Here is a 12,020-nt window from a genome sequence, read left to right on the forward strand (position 1 = left end):
TCCATGCGCTACCTAGTTATCTCCTGAAAGACACGTAAAAATATTTGAATCAGTATAAACTGAGTGAGTTCACAAGTCTTAGTAACTTGATAAATCGTATTGCATCATAATCTTGGTACAAATCATTCTGAAACATAATTCTGATAGCATCATTAAAACACATGCTTGGTAAAACATAGTTTTATCAACATATTCTGATAAATCGTTCCGCGGGTTACGCGCGAACATTTCTGGGAACTGTGCTCGTCTATGCAAAGTGGCGCTGCCACTACGAGCTAAAATAAGTAATACCGTCCCGCGGGTTACGCGCGAACGTTTCAGGAACATGTGCTCGTCCATGCAAAGTGGCGCTGCCACTACGAGCTAAAATAATAATTCTGTCCCGCGGGTTACGCGCGGACGTTGTGCCGGAAAACAAGGCGCTCGTCCATGCAAAGAGGCGCGACCCCTACGAGCGGGCTCAAACCCATAGTACTGCCCCATGACCATACTAGGCACTCGTCCATGCAAAGAGGTGCGACCCCTACGAGTGGGTGGATCAAACCAGCAGTCCCTACCCTTAGAGTTCCAATGGTAAAGTGATCACTTACTCGAGTTCTAGCGCACATACATCGAAAACCTTAGATAACCGTTTGCATTACTCATCATGAAACATAACTTAAACACATAATCGCTTGCATAGCTTGTAAGTATACCATGATAAAACATTATTTAAGTACGTGTCCCTCGCCCCGAAAACAGTTTAAAAATAGTGAAAACAGTGAAAATAGGGGCTGTGAGACTCACCTGTGGTTCTTGTTAAGGGATTAATCGAGATTCGGGTTTTCTTGGTGTTGGCCCCGGAATCGAAGGTCTAGAATACGATTAAATAACAAGAAGTATATATATTAAGATCAAGAAATAGGAGAATATAAGGTTTGGAAAGTAGATCTCAAGTTTATAACCTCGGCTTACCTAGTAACTGGATCGGAATCGAAAATAACGGATGCTCGGGAGGTGATTAGTGCAAGTTTGCAGTTCTTTGAAGTGTGTTTTGAGTGATGATTTAGGTTACATATTTATAGGCAAACTCAAGGGAACACAGTCCCTTGCTTTAGGGGATTGAAATCTTTTCATATCTAAATGTAATGATGATAAAGTATGGAAGTTATTATTATTTACTTAAGAGTGGAGTGGTGGATAAAAGATTTTGATTTGATTTGGACAGAACATGCAGGTCTGGGGTTGGTGAGAATAGGGTGGCTGACAGTTGACTTTTCATGTTACAGTGTGCTTTTTCAGGTACTTTTGTCAGTGTACAGTAAAAAGTGGAAAATCTCTGAAACACGCTACTGTTTCCTTTCGGGCGGGAGTAATCTCCTTATAACTGGAGAATAGACTAAGTGTTCTGCGCGTATAACTTTGTGCGCATAGCTTTCTGCGTGTAGGACATTTCTTTGCTGCGGGTAGATACGTAACCTTCTCGTAGTTAGGGACATTTGAGTTTCATTTGTAGATTCTCCAGGTGGTCTTGGTATTTCAACATAGTGATCAGTCATGTTGAAGTCAATTCCATCTTGGAGCTTCAGACAAACTAGCTCTCAACGTTCCCGCCATGCGGGTAGGTTAGTTCCCCTCCCGCACGCGCATAATTGGTTTTGGGATGCACCCGCCTTAGCCCCATGCGTGACGGTCAACCCATTTAGGCAACATAAAGTTTCATGAAAAACATAAGGCCAAAACGTTCACGCATGGCGCATAAATGCTCACGCTGGTTCTTAACATGGTGCGCTCGCGCAGGTTGCACATAACAACTGCACGCGCTGACTAACATGGCGCGCTCGCGCAGGGCGCACATAACAAATGCACGCGCTTAATATTTACAATCACCTAATTATTAGGTTGATTACTTAGCTTATGGGTTTGGGAATTTACCGGTTGTCACATTCTTACCTTACCAACTCAGATCTATCAACAAAATCTCGGGTTTCGGCTTCGAATCTTGATCGGTTAGTATGTGTGTGTTTTGAGGAGTGTGTGGAGTGTGTGTGGAGTTTGGTGAGAAATGAGATATTTTGGGATTTTGGGGGTATTTATATCCCTGAAATCCCATTCTCATTTATCCTATCTCAATTAATCCAAGTCCATGACCCGCTCCTACCCGATATTAATAATTAAAAACGCGAAATCACTAACATAACTTTCTTTATTCAACATTATAAATTTTAGGATGTTACAGCTGACACGACCCTTTTCTTAAACTGGTCAACCCGAACCCAACACGTTTAAAAATGGGTTGACCTGTTAACCCGTTTAACAATTTTAGAGAAGTTAATATTTTAATTTTAGAGATAAGAAGTTTTAAATTTTAAAGTTAATTACATATATTTTTAATTTTCATATATCAATTAACTTTGGAAAATTAGAAATAAATAATTTCACATTTTGTGTATTGGCCGATAATAATCTTACCTTTACCAACGGTCCCACCTTTCAACTATTTTTGTCTCAGTGGTAGTCCGTTAAAAAAATACTTAACGTCGTTAAGTTTTTTCCCTAGTTTCAAACCAATGTTTTAGTGCTTTTGATCGAAAAAACGATGCGAGTCGATTGATGTAAAACTTATCTCGAAACGGTGATTCAAATAGCTTGATTTTTGTTAATTGGAAATTCAAGCACCCGAACTGAAACATTGTTTCGTCGTTTGGATCACCATTTTGAGATAAGTTTTACATCAGTTGCCTTGCATCCTTCTTCTGATCAAAAGCCCTAAAACAACGATTTGAAACTTGGAAAAACTTAACGGTGTTAAGTATTTTTTAACGAAGGACCATTGTGAAAAAAATTGTTGAAAGGCAGGACCATTGGTAGTGATTTTAAATGTGAGATTATTATCGGCCAATAAAAAAAAGTGGGATTATTTGTTTCGAATTTGTCATTAACACTTTTAAAAGTAAAACTAATTTCTTTGTACACTATTTTTATCTACTTTTTACTTAAAAGATTTTCATTTTATTAGTTCTAATTATCTATTCTCCAGTTATTTCATTCGTTTGTTCTTATATTGGGATAAATATGTGAACCTAAGTTTGTTAATTGGGAATGAGATATAAATACACAAAAAAAGTTAGATTTATCACAAATTATTGGCAAGTTTTTATGAATAAAAATAATTAATTGTTTAATTTATTACCAAGTCAATAGGTATTACTCATACTCGTATATGAATGTAAAATGGGTTGACCCGAAACACGACCCGAACACGACACGAATTTAAATGGGCCGATACGACATGACAAGAATAAAAATATGGGTTGGGTTAGGGTTGAAAAATCTCAACACGCTAACCCGCCAACCCGAAACCTATCAACCTGTCAACCCACCAACCCGGCATGATTGACACCCCTAATTTTGAGTGCACTGCTCAGAACCCGACTCTTGATTCGAAGTTTAGGATTCTAAACAGTACCAGCTCGTTTACACGTTAAAAATCTCATATCTTGAGTTTTATTCATCCGTTTGACTTGATTCTAGCGGCTATGTTCTTGTTTTTAATTCTACTTTACTGTAACAAAGTTTCAGGTTCATTCGTGTTGGATCAGTCAGCACGTTAAAGACTCGAGCTTCGCTAATTCTTTATTATTATCTCTATCTCACCTAATTAATAAGGTGAGTAATCACTCCCCTATTTGTAAGGCCAAAAATTATGACTTACGATATAAAAAGAACGAAACCCGCTAAATATATTATGGTCAAGAAAATAATTAAAGTGCGCGAAAAATCCGGATGCGAGACGAGAGCTTCGGTGCACGCGTTTAGCTTCAACGGGGAGAAGATCTTCTAGAATGCTTGTTTTTAGCTATAAATTAGACTTCATTGTTAGTTTTTACATGTGTTTCTTATGGTGTAAATCACCCACCCAAGGGGAGCTCACCTTGGATGGGCTCTGTTCGTTTATTATATATTTAATCTTTTACAACCGATAATGAGATCTTTTATTATTATATTATCCGTTTATTATTTACTTGTTCGTTTGATTTACAGCACCCATCTTGATCGTTTATCAAGAAAAAAATCTGTTCGGTGTCGAATCCAGTGTTAGGGGACCTATACTATTTTACTGTTTTTAAAACCTTATTAGGGAATTTTTATGCATACTTATTCATATTATATATTATCCAAAACTAGCAAATCATGATTATTGTGTGGTTGATCAATTGAATGTTTAGATGCTACATGTTTACTTGCTTGCTTGTTTATTTTATCCCATTCGTAGAGGTCCAGAAGAAGTCTATCATTAAAGTATGAACATACGACGTCTTAGTAGCCAAATCCCGATTCGCTAGACAATGCTCAAATGACATCAATTACTTGCTCATTGTTTATACTCACAAATATTGTTTTGCTTATTTCTTTCATATTATATTATTACAACAAAAAAATTGGTGATTACTTGCTCAACTTTATGTTGACAAACATATTGTATTTTGTACGCATATTGCAGGTTATCTACATGATTGAAGTGAAGATATGAAAAACTTAGTTTGGCTTTAGGTTACTAAATAAAAAGAAAATTTGTTTAGATGTTTTTGATTATTTGTTTTGGATTAAATTGTATTTTTTGAGATGATGTGTACTTGATTTGAACTTTATAAAATAATTAGATATTGTCACTAATATTGTTGTAATATTGTTGTGTTAGTGCTTTGTGAGCTATGAATTAACAGTTCACGTCTGGCATTTCCATCTTAGGTTGGGGTGTGACAGATGGCTATTAACAATACATGTCCGCATATCGGGTTTTAAACCGTAAAATGAGTCGTATTTGTTATTTACGTGTTTTCGTTTTCGAGTCGAGATTTATAATAGATCCAAAACTTCATTATATCGTATTTGGAGAGTAGGATCTTAGTATTCCAACCCGATCTCAGTTCAAGTTCGGTTCAACCACCGGCTATCTCAATACTGAGTATCACGACCCATTTTTAATTGTTTTCAACTAGTTTTTCTACTCGGCGCGTTGCGCTGAGCAGCTGGCAAAACCTCAATGTTGAAACATGGGCGTTGCTAAAACCTGAGCGTTACGACGATGAGCCGATACAAATTCAATCAGTAACGGCTGCGTTAAAACCCAAAAAAATTAATTTGTCAAATTAGCATATAAGAAACCAAAATATTTAAGACGATGTTTATTTGGTTGGCAAATCCGGGCGATGGTAAAACCCAAGCGTTGTGGTCCCGAGCATTGAGGCGGTAACTTGACACGAATTCGGCCAGATTACGTACATTATGGTGCTGGAACTAAAAAACGAAAAAAAAATATAAAAATTGAGGTGGACCAACAACCAATTTTATTTATTTATTTGTTTGTTTTGAGGGAGTTGGGGGGGGGGGGGTCGGTAAACTTTAGCATTGGTAAAAACCCTAGCGTTGTCGGTCATGGTCTTTAAATAAGGTCGCGAGTCTGCGTGAACTCGGTTGGTTTTTTTCAAGTTTGTTTTGGTACCAGAACTAAAACAAAAAAAATTGACGTTTGGTCGGTTTCTATTACGATAACTGAACTAAAAAACAAAATTTATCGAACAATACGGTGCCACAAAGTGGCCCAATTGGCCACTTGCGACACCAAAGTTCTTGTTTATATTATATAACAATAATTATAGGGAAAAACTATGGGTTAAAAATTTGTTTTGTGTTAATACAAAAATAAGTCATAGCAAACCAAATTGTCGGCAGACTTAAAAGGGGCTATGCATTTATACTGAGAAGTAAATGCAATATGTTTATTAAATGTTAAATACCATAAATATAAATCCATCAATAAACACAAACAATTAACTCATGGTAAGCCGTTGAATAATATGGTTACTACTTGGGGACTGAACCCCCCCCCCCCGGGTCATGGTGTTGCACCAATTCAACCGGGAAACCGGACCGCTTGAACCGGTTTATTATGAAAAAAAATATTTTTTTTTTTGAAAATTCTATTTTTCAACCTTAATCATCGTTTTTGGGGGAAGAGTTGTTCGGCCGGTCTAACCGATCGGTGAACCGGTTTCCCATCCGATTTGTTGTCCGATCCGGTTACGAAAGCATTGTTCACTAGTTCAAGAATTCAACTAGTCACATATATATTGTCATTTAATGAGAGCATTCTTATCCAACCCCTCATATTATGTGATGGATGTTTTTATAATTTAGAGAGTGATTTCGGGTGTTGTGAGTGAAAGGTTTTTATATTTTAGAAAAAGTAGTGATTTTTCTGTATATTTGAAAAGTTACTGTTCATCCCCTATAATTTTTTAATATATTTTGAAAGTGGTTGTGAGTGAAGGAAAGAGAAAAGTTAATGATAAAAGGTATAAAAAGTATTATTTAATTGAAATGGAGAGAGAAAATAAAGTGAGTTTTAGTGTAATTTTTGATTTGAAGATAGAGAGTGGGATGAGAATGCTCTGACTCAAGGCTAAATAATGTGAGTGTTTTACATTTTTAAAATGACGGTTAGCTTTGGCACATGGTTTACTAATTATGCAGACATATGAAACTATAACCTATTGTATATGGCTGGCAATGAAACATGAACTCAATGGAAAAATCCAAAACGACTGTCCCATTTGTAGCGTTCAATTAAATTACTTAAGTTAATATAGAGGTTTAATCCTTTATTTGTTATTGGTTTTATCAAGTTTTATTAAACTTTGAGCTAATAAACTCTAGGAAGCAAACTTGCCAAATACCGAAACCTTTCCCATCTCCGCTTCCCTCTCTTCCGTTCGGCTTGACTAAAATAACTCACTTAACGACGGGGACGGGGAGGATATGATGTTGTTTGCTAAAGTACAATGGTGCTCACAAAATGATATGAGGATCGTCTAAGAGGTTCTAATCGAATCAAACTGAAGTAAAATGAGTCAATTGATAAGGATTTATGGTTGGTTTTGGTTTGATAGTTTATGGTCAAATAATTGTCGTAATACCCTTAATTGCAAGACAATGATGAGGAATAATGCGAAGGACGTTATGGATTGATGATTAATGGTCCCCTTCCAATTAAAAGTCCTAAAATATCAATTTAAAATTTGAAGTTGATGCCATTAAATTGTTTTTAACGAAGGTATAATAAAGAAAAAAATTTAAAAGGCAGAACCGCTAGAAGAATTACTCTTCAATTATGATTATTTTGTATTATTAAAACCCAATTTGCCCCCACTATATGGCAAAAGTAGTCGCCGGCTAAGAGACGGCCACGTTCTCGAGCGAACTGGTATGGCGAAAGCAGCTGCAACGCAGTAACTCTGGTCGACCATGCACTAGTGAAAACTCACTTCTGGCCATCAGCGAAAACGTATCTGTGTGGAGCGTCTCAAAGCCAGCATACATACTCAACGTTGTTTCGTTTGAATCATTAGGGTTTCGTATGCAAAACGTTCCATCACTTAATCGTCTCATGCTCACTGAAGCCAAAGTAAAGTTTATGATGACTGATTTATTATTTAATACAGTTGATATAGATGCACAATCATGAAACTTGAACACGACTATCGTAACCATGTCTTTTTTTTTTAACAACAATTTTCAGATTTTATATAATAAGCATATAGCATAATTTATACCTTTCGGGATCCGAACCCCCAACGTTTTGGTTGCAGGTGGTAAAGCACTTAAATATTTATCTAAATTAACCAAATAAGTTAACATGTTATCAGGGCCGTCTCTGAGAATTTATATGCATCGGCCGAGCTGAAATAAAAAGGCCCGTAGACTCTAACAAGTAACGAAATAATATAAGCAAAAAAAATTTTAGGCCTTATGTAAATGGTTTTTTGTTTGGTTTAAACAATTAAATTTTTAAATGAGCCTACTTAGTTATGATTTAGGTTGTGTAAAAAAATTTTTTGTATAAAAATAAGCTTAAAAATGTTTCAAGTGAGACTAGAAACTACAACCTTTTGGTTGGAAATCATGCCCATTTGCCACTAACCAAACTAGTTATTATATAATTAGGGTAAAACATTAAATATACATATTTTTTTTCATAAAAATATATATATATAAAAAAGTTTTGTGCCCCCGAAAATTAAGTGACCCGACCGGTTGCCCACGTTACCCTATGTCCCAACCGGCCCTACATGTTATAATAAATTGATTAAATGTGTCATAACGGATTGACGTCAATTATGAGAGACCAATTAAGTAATGTAATTAAATTAGCATTTTACATAACAAACTAAAGTTAATGTTTAATTTATTAATTATAACGTACAGGTATTAAGATATTCAAACATCATAGATGTCCTAACTCCTAAACATTAATTTCTCTAGGAGTTAAGAATCTTATTTTTGACAGGAATAAATGTTATATATAAATAACTAGTTTTTATCTCCCGTATTAAAAGAGGGTTTTATATTTTTCGTTTCTAATATATGTATATATATTAGATTTTAATTTTATTTATTGTAAGGAAGTTAATAGTATACTTACGGTTTGATGATGAAAAAGTTAATAGTAAATAATATATATATTTTTTAAATAATCGGATATTAATTTTTAGTATATCTCTATTTTATAAGATTTTCATATCAAATATTTGGTAAGATTAATTTTTAATTTAATGAGATATTATAACCCGTTTAAAGGCTATCTAGATTTGGTGAGACACATACACGCGAATTCGGGTTAAATCCATAAGAAGTCTCTATTTACAAATAAAGCAATCTAAGGACTGAGAGAATGTAAGGAACAAACAAAAAGCTTTTATTTTTGTTTATATATATTTAAGACACAATTAATCCAACTATAAAATTAATGTTATAGTTAATAAATTCAGCATTACATACTTAAATTTTATTTTTAATAGATAGTATTTTACTATTTTCAACGCTAATAATTTTTTTGAATTCAACATTTGAATATAACTATCAAACATGTCTATTTGTATTAAATATTCATGAGAAATTGATTTTTTTTTAAAAATATTATTCGAATTGTATTACGTGAATACATAAATACATATTCAATTATCATACATATTTACACACACATGTACGATATGCATCGTGTATATATATGCATCTGCATGTATGTACGTTCTTAAGAAATGTATTTCACAATGAGAAATCTTTATGTCTTGATTTTTGTATATGTGTTGTTGAATCTTGTTAATTATTCTACAGTTGATGGTTGTTTTGTAGTAAAGGGTTATAATGTACACATGTTAACCGGAATCCAATGGGACAACGTGATGGTTCATTGTAAATCGAGAGAAGACGATCTTGGAGTTCATGTACTTAATTTTTCAAACCTGGAATATACTTTTTCCTTTTGTGAGAATGTTTTAGAAAGCACCATGTTTCACTGTAACTTTTGGCGCAAAGAATCCATTGATCATCAATCATTTCAGGTGTTCAACCGCACCATGTTTAGGACATGCTATCAAGGTTATCATGATGGTAATACATGCCATTGGGGGATCCAAGTTAACGGCTTTTATTCCTTTGATAATCACGCTCGAGTGTGGATTAAACAATATGATTGGATACATTCTAAATCGCCTAAACAACTTGTAGATGAGCGGGAGCCTACACTTGGTCATTCCTGATGTTCTTTATAAATTTGACTAGGTTATAAACATGTACACGTGGTTGGGTACAAAAAAAAAGTTGAATTGAAGGACATTTAATAACAAATAAAACATATTATATTTGAATACTTGCATTTGCAATTTATATTACATTTACAACTTACAAACATATAGTATTCTAAAATGTCCAGAATCTCTTCTGATTTCTATTGAAACAGGCTACTTAAAGAAAGTCACGCTATCAATTGCGATATCATCCTTGAACGTGAAAACACTCTCGCATCTTATTATTAACCACTTAAATTGTTTTGATTTTTACCTCATCTCCATATGAAATCAAAACTTAGAGCATGCTTATGGCCTTTAATTCTCCAAATGACACAGATATAGAAGTGACCATATTAGGTGGAATGTCTGAGATGACAATACTAGCACAATATTCTGCAGTTTGGGTTTAGTCTAAGGGGGTTGGGTGAAATTTGGGTCAAACCATAAACACGCTTAGCTAAAATGGTTGTTTTCGTGTTAACTTGACAGGTTCATGGGTTGACCTGTTTATTTATTATTTATTTTAAAATGTTTATATGTAAAAACTTGAACCGTATGAGTATTTTTTTGTGCCAAAATTTAAAACAAGTCATCTTTAAACGCAATTTTTTTTAACAAAAGTAAAATTAATATATTAACGTATAACTGCAAATATAAAATATAAATCTCTAAAAACTTCTTTAGATACAACATAAATGCTTACATTTTCAATTTACAAAAAACACAATTTGAATAAAACCTAACGGGCCGACCCAAATATATTGCCACGTATGCAAGTAATTTATCTAAGTCCGTAAATTCACCACATAAACCAAGATTTGATGAATCACTTCTATATATACATGCCTGGTTATTTTTCACCTTGGATTACTAAAGATAGCCAATATCAAAAACCAAATATCTAACCCCGGTTCATAATGTATGCATCTAAACCGTGACATGCTATATCATCTATCATTAGGAAAATGAGAAAATACCAATCAAATCTGAGGAAAAACTTACTATTTTGTTATAATCTCAAGTAATTGTTTTGGTAAAATCATTCTATTATTGATAAGGGTTTACTCGCATACTATAAAGTGGAAATAAAGAGGTAACAAACTAACAATATGTATAACCTAAACTTGAATCACAACTGCAGACCTTATTTCTTGCTCAAAAAATATATGCTAAAAAATTGAAAGAAAAATGCTAAAACTGGAGATAAAATAAAAAAACCTTTTAAAATAACCTGAAAATGGAATATTATGAGTAAAGCAGGTGAATACGAATTGAAGGTTCCGATTTTGGGATCATTGATACAACATGTGTTTGCCCATTCTTTAAACCGCAAACAATCATCAAAATTTAAGACATATAAACCAACAAATAACATGAGCGAGTAATATGTAGATAAAAGTTAAAATATATTAATAAAAACATTTTTATAGATAACCAAGCAAACAAGCATCAATGTTCATGTTATCAAAAGTCGTCACATGACATGTTTTTAAGTTTTTGACATGGTCAGTGTAAAAGATTTCACGTGCCACTTTCTTAAAGGGTCCATTTAGTTATTATCATTAGTGAAAGGTAAATTCAATGTTTATTTGGGCATATATGAATATTAACATGTCTATTTCCATTAAATTCTCATATTATTTTCGACGATGAAACTAATACATTTGATCTCAAAGTCAAATGAACACGCAAACAGAATACTTTGTGAAAGAACATCATTTTTATTACGAAAAGGCAATTGTTCATCAAGACCCACACAATTTTAGAAAAACACAATGCTAAAATCGGTTATGCGCTATAACCGATTCTGTCGGTTATGTTACTAAATGGCTGCACAAATCAAATGGGCCACAACTTTGAGTTCAAATCAAATGGCCACAAGTTTGAGTTTTAATAAAACGCATTGTGTAAATTATTATTAAATCCAAACTTTGCAAATTGTAACAATAAAAAATTTAAATCAAACTTGCATACGGTTTGAGATTGCAAAAACTGAAGACTTGCGATCAAACAGTTGCAAGAGAAGATTAGATTGGGGTTTTATTTAGGTCATCAGTGTTTGTTAACAAACCGTTTGTCTCTTCATTTTGGCTCTTGAATAAGAAAAGCCCATTTAAAAATAGGGATTATAATTAGGAATTTGATTAGTCAAGTTCTTCAGCTCCACGCCTTGCAGAAACCTTTTAGTACGAAAAGCGATAACCATAAACTGTAAGGTAACACACTTTGATGGTTTTGGTATTAGGTGTTGGTTCCTCGGTTATGGCTTCCAAGTTCCAAACTGTTTCTTGCTCACCCTTATCTGCATGTGCTTGCAGGTTTTTAGTCTTACCATGCGATACGAATATATGACTATAACTATACTGGTCTGTAAATATAAAAGGTAATAGGGAAAATTCCTAAAATAGC

Source organism: Bidens hawaiensis, unplaced genomic scaffold, assembly GCF_021521415.1.
Source record: "Bidens hawaiensis isolate Kalapana, Puna unplaced genomic scaffold, B.hawaiensis_p1.1 tig00012057_1, whole genome shotgun sequence".
Lineage (NCBI taxonomy): Eukaryota > Viridiplantae > Streptophyta > Magnoliopsida > Asterales > Asteraceae > Bidens > Bidens hawaiensis.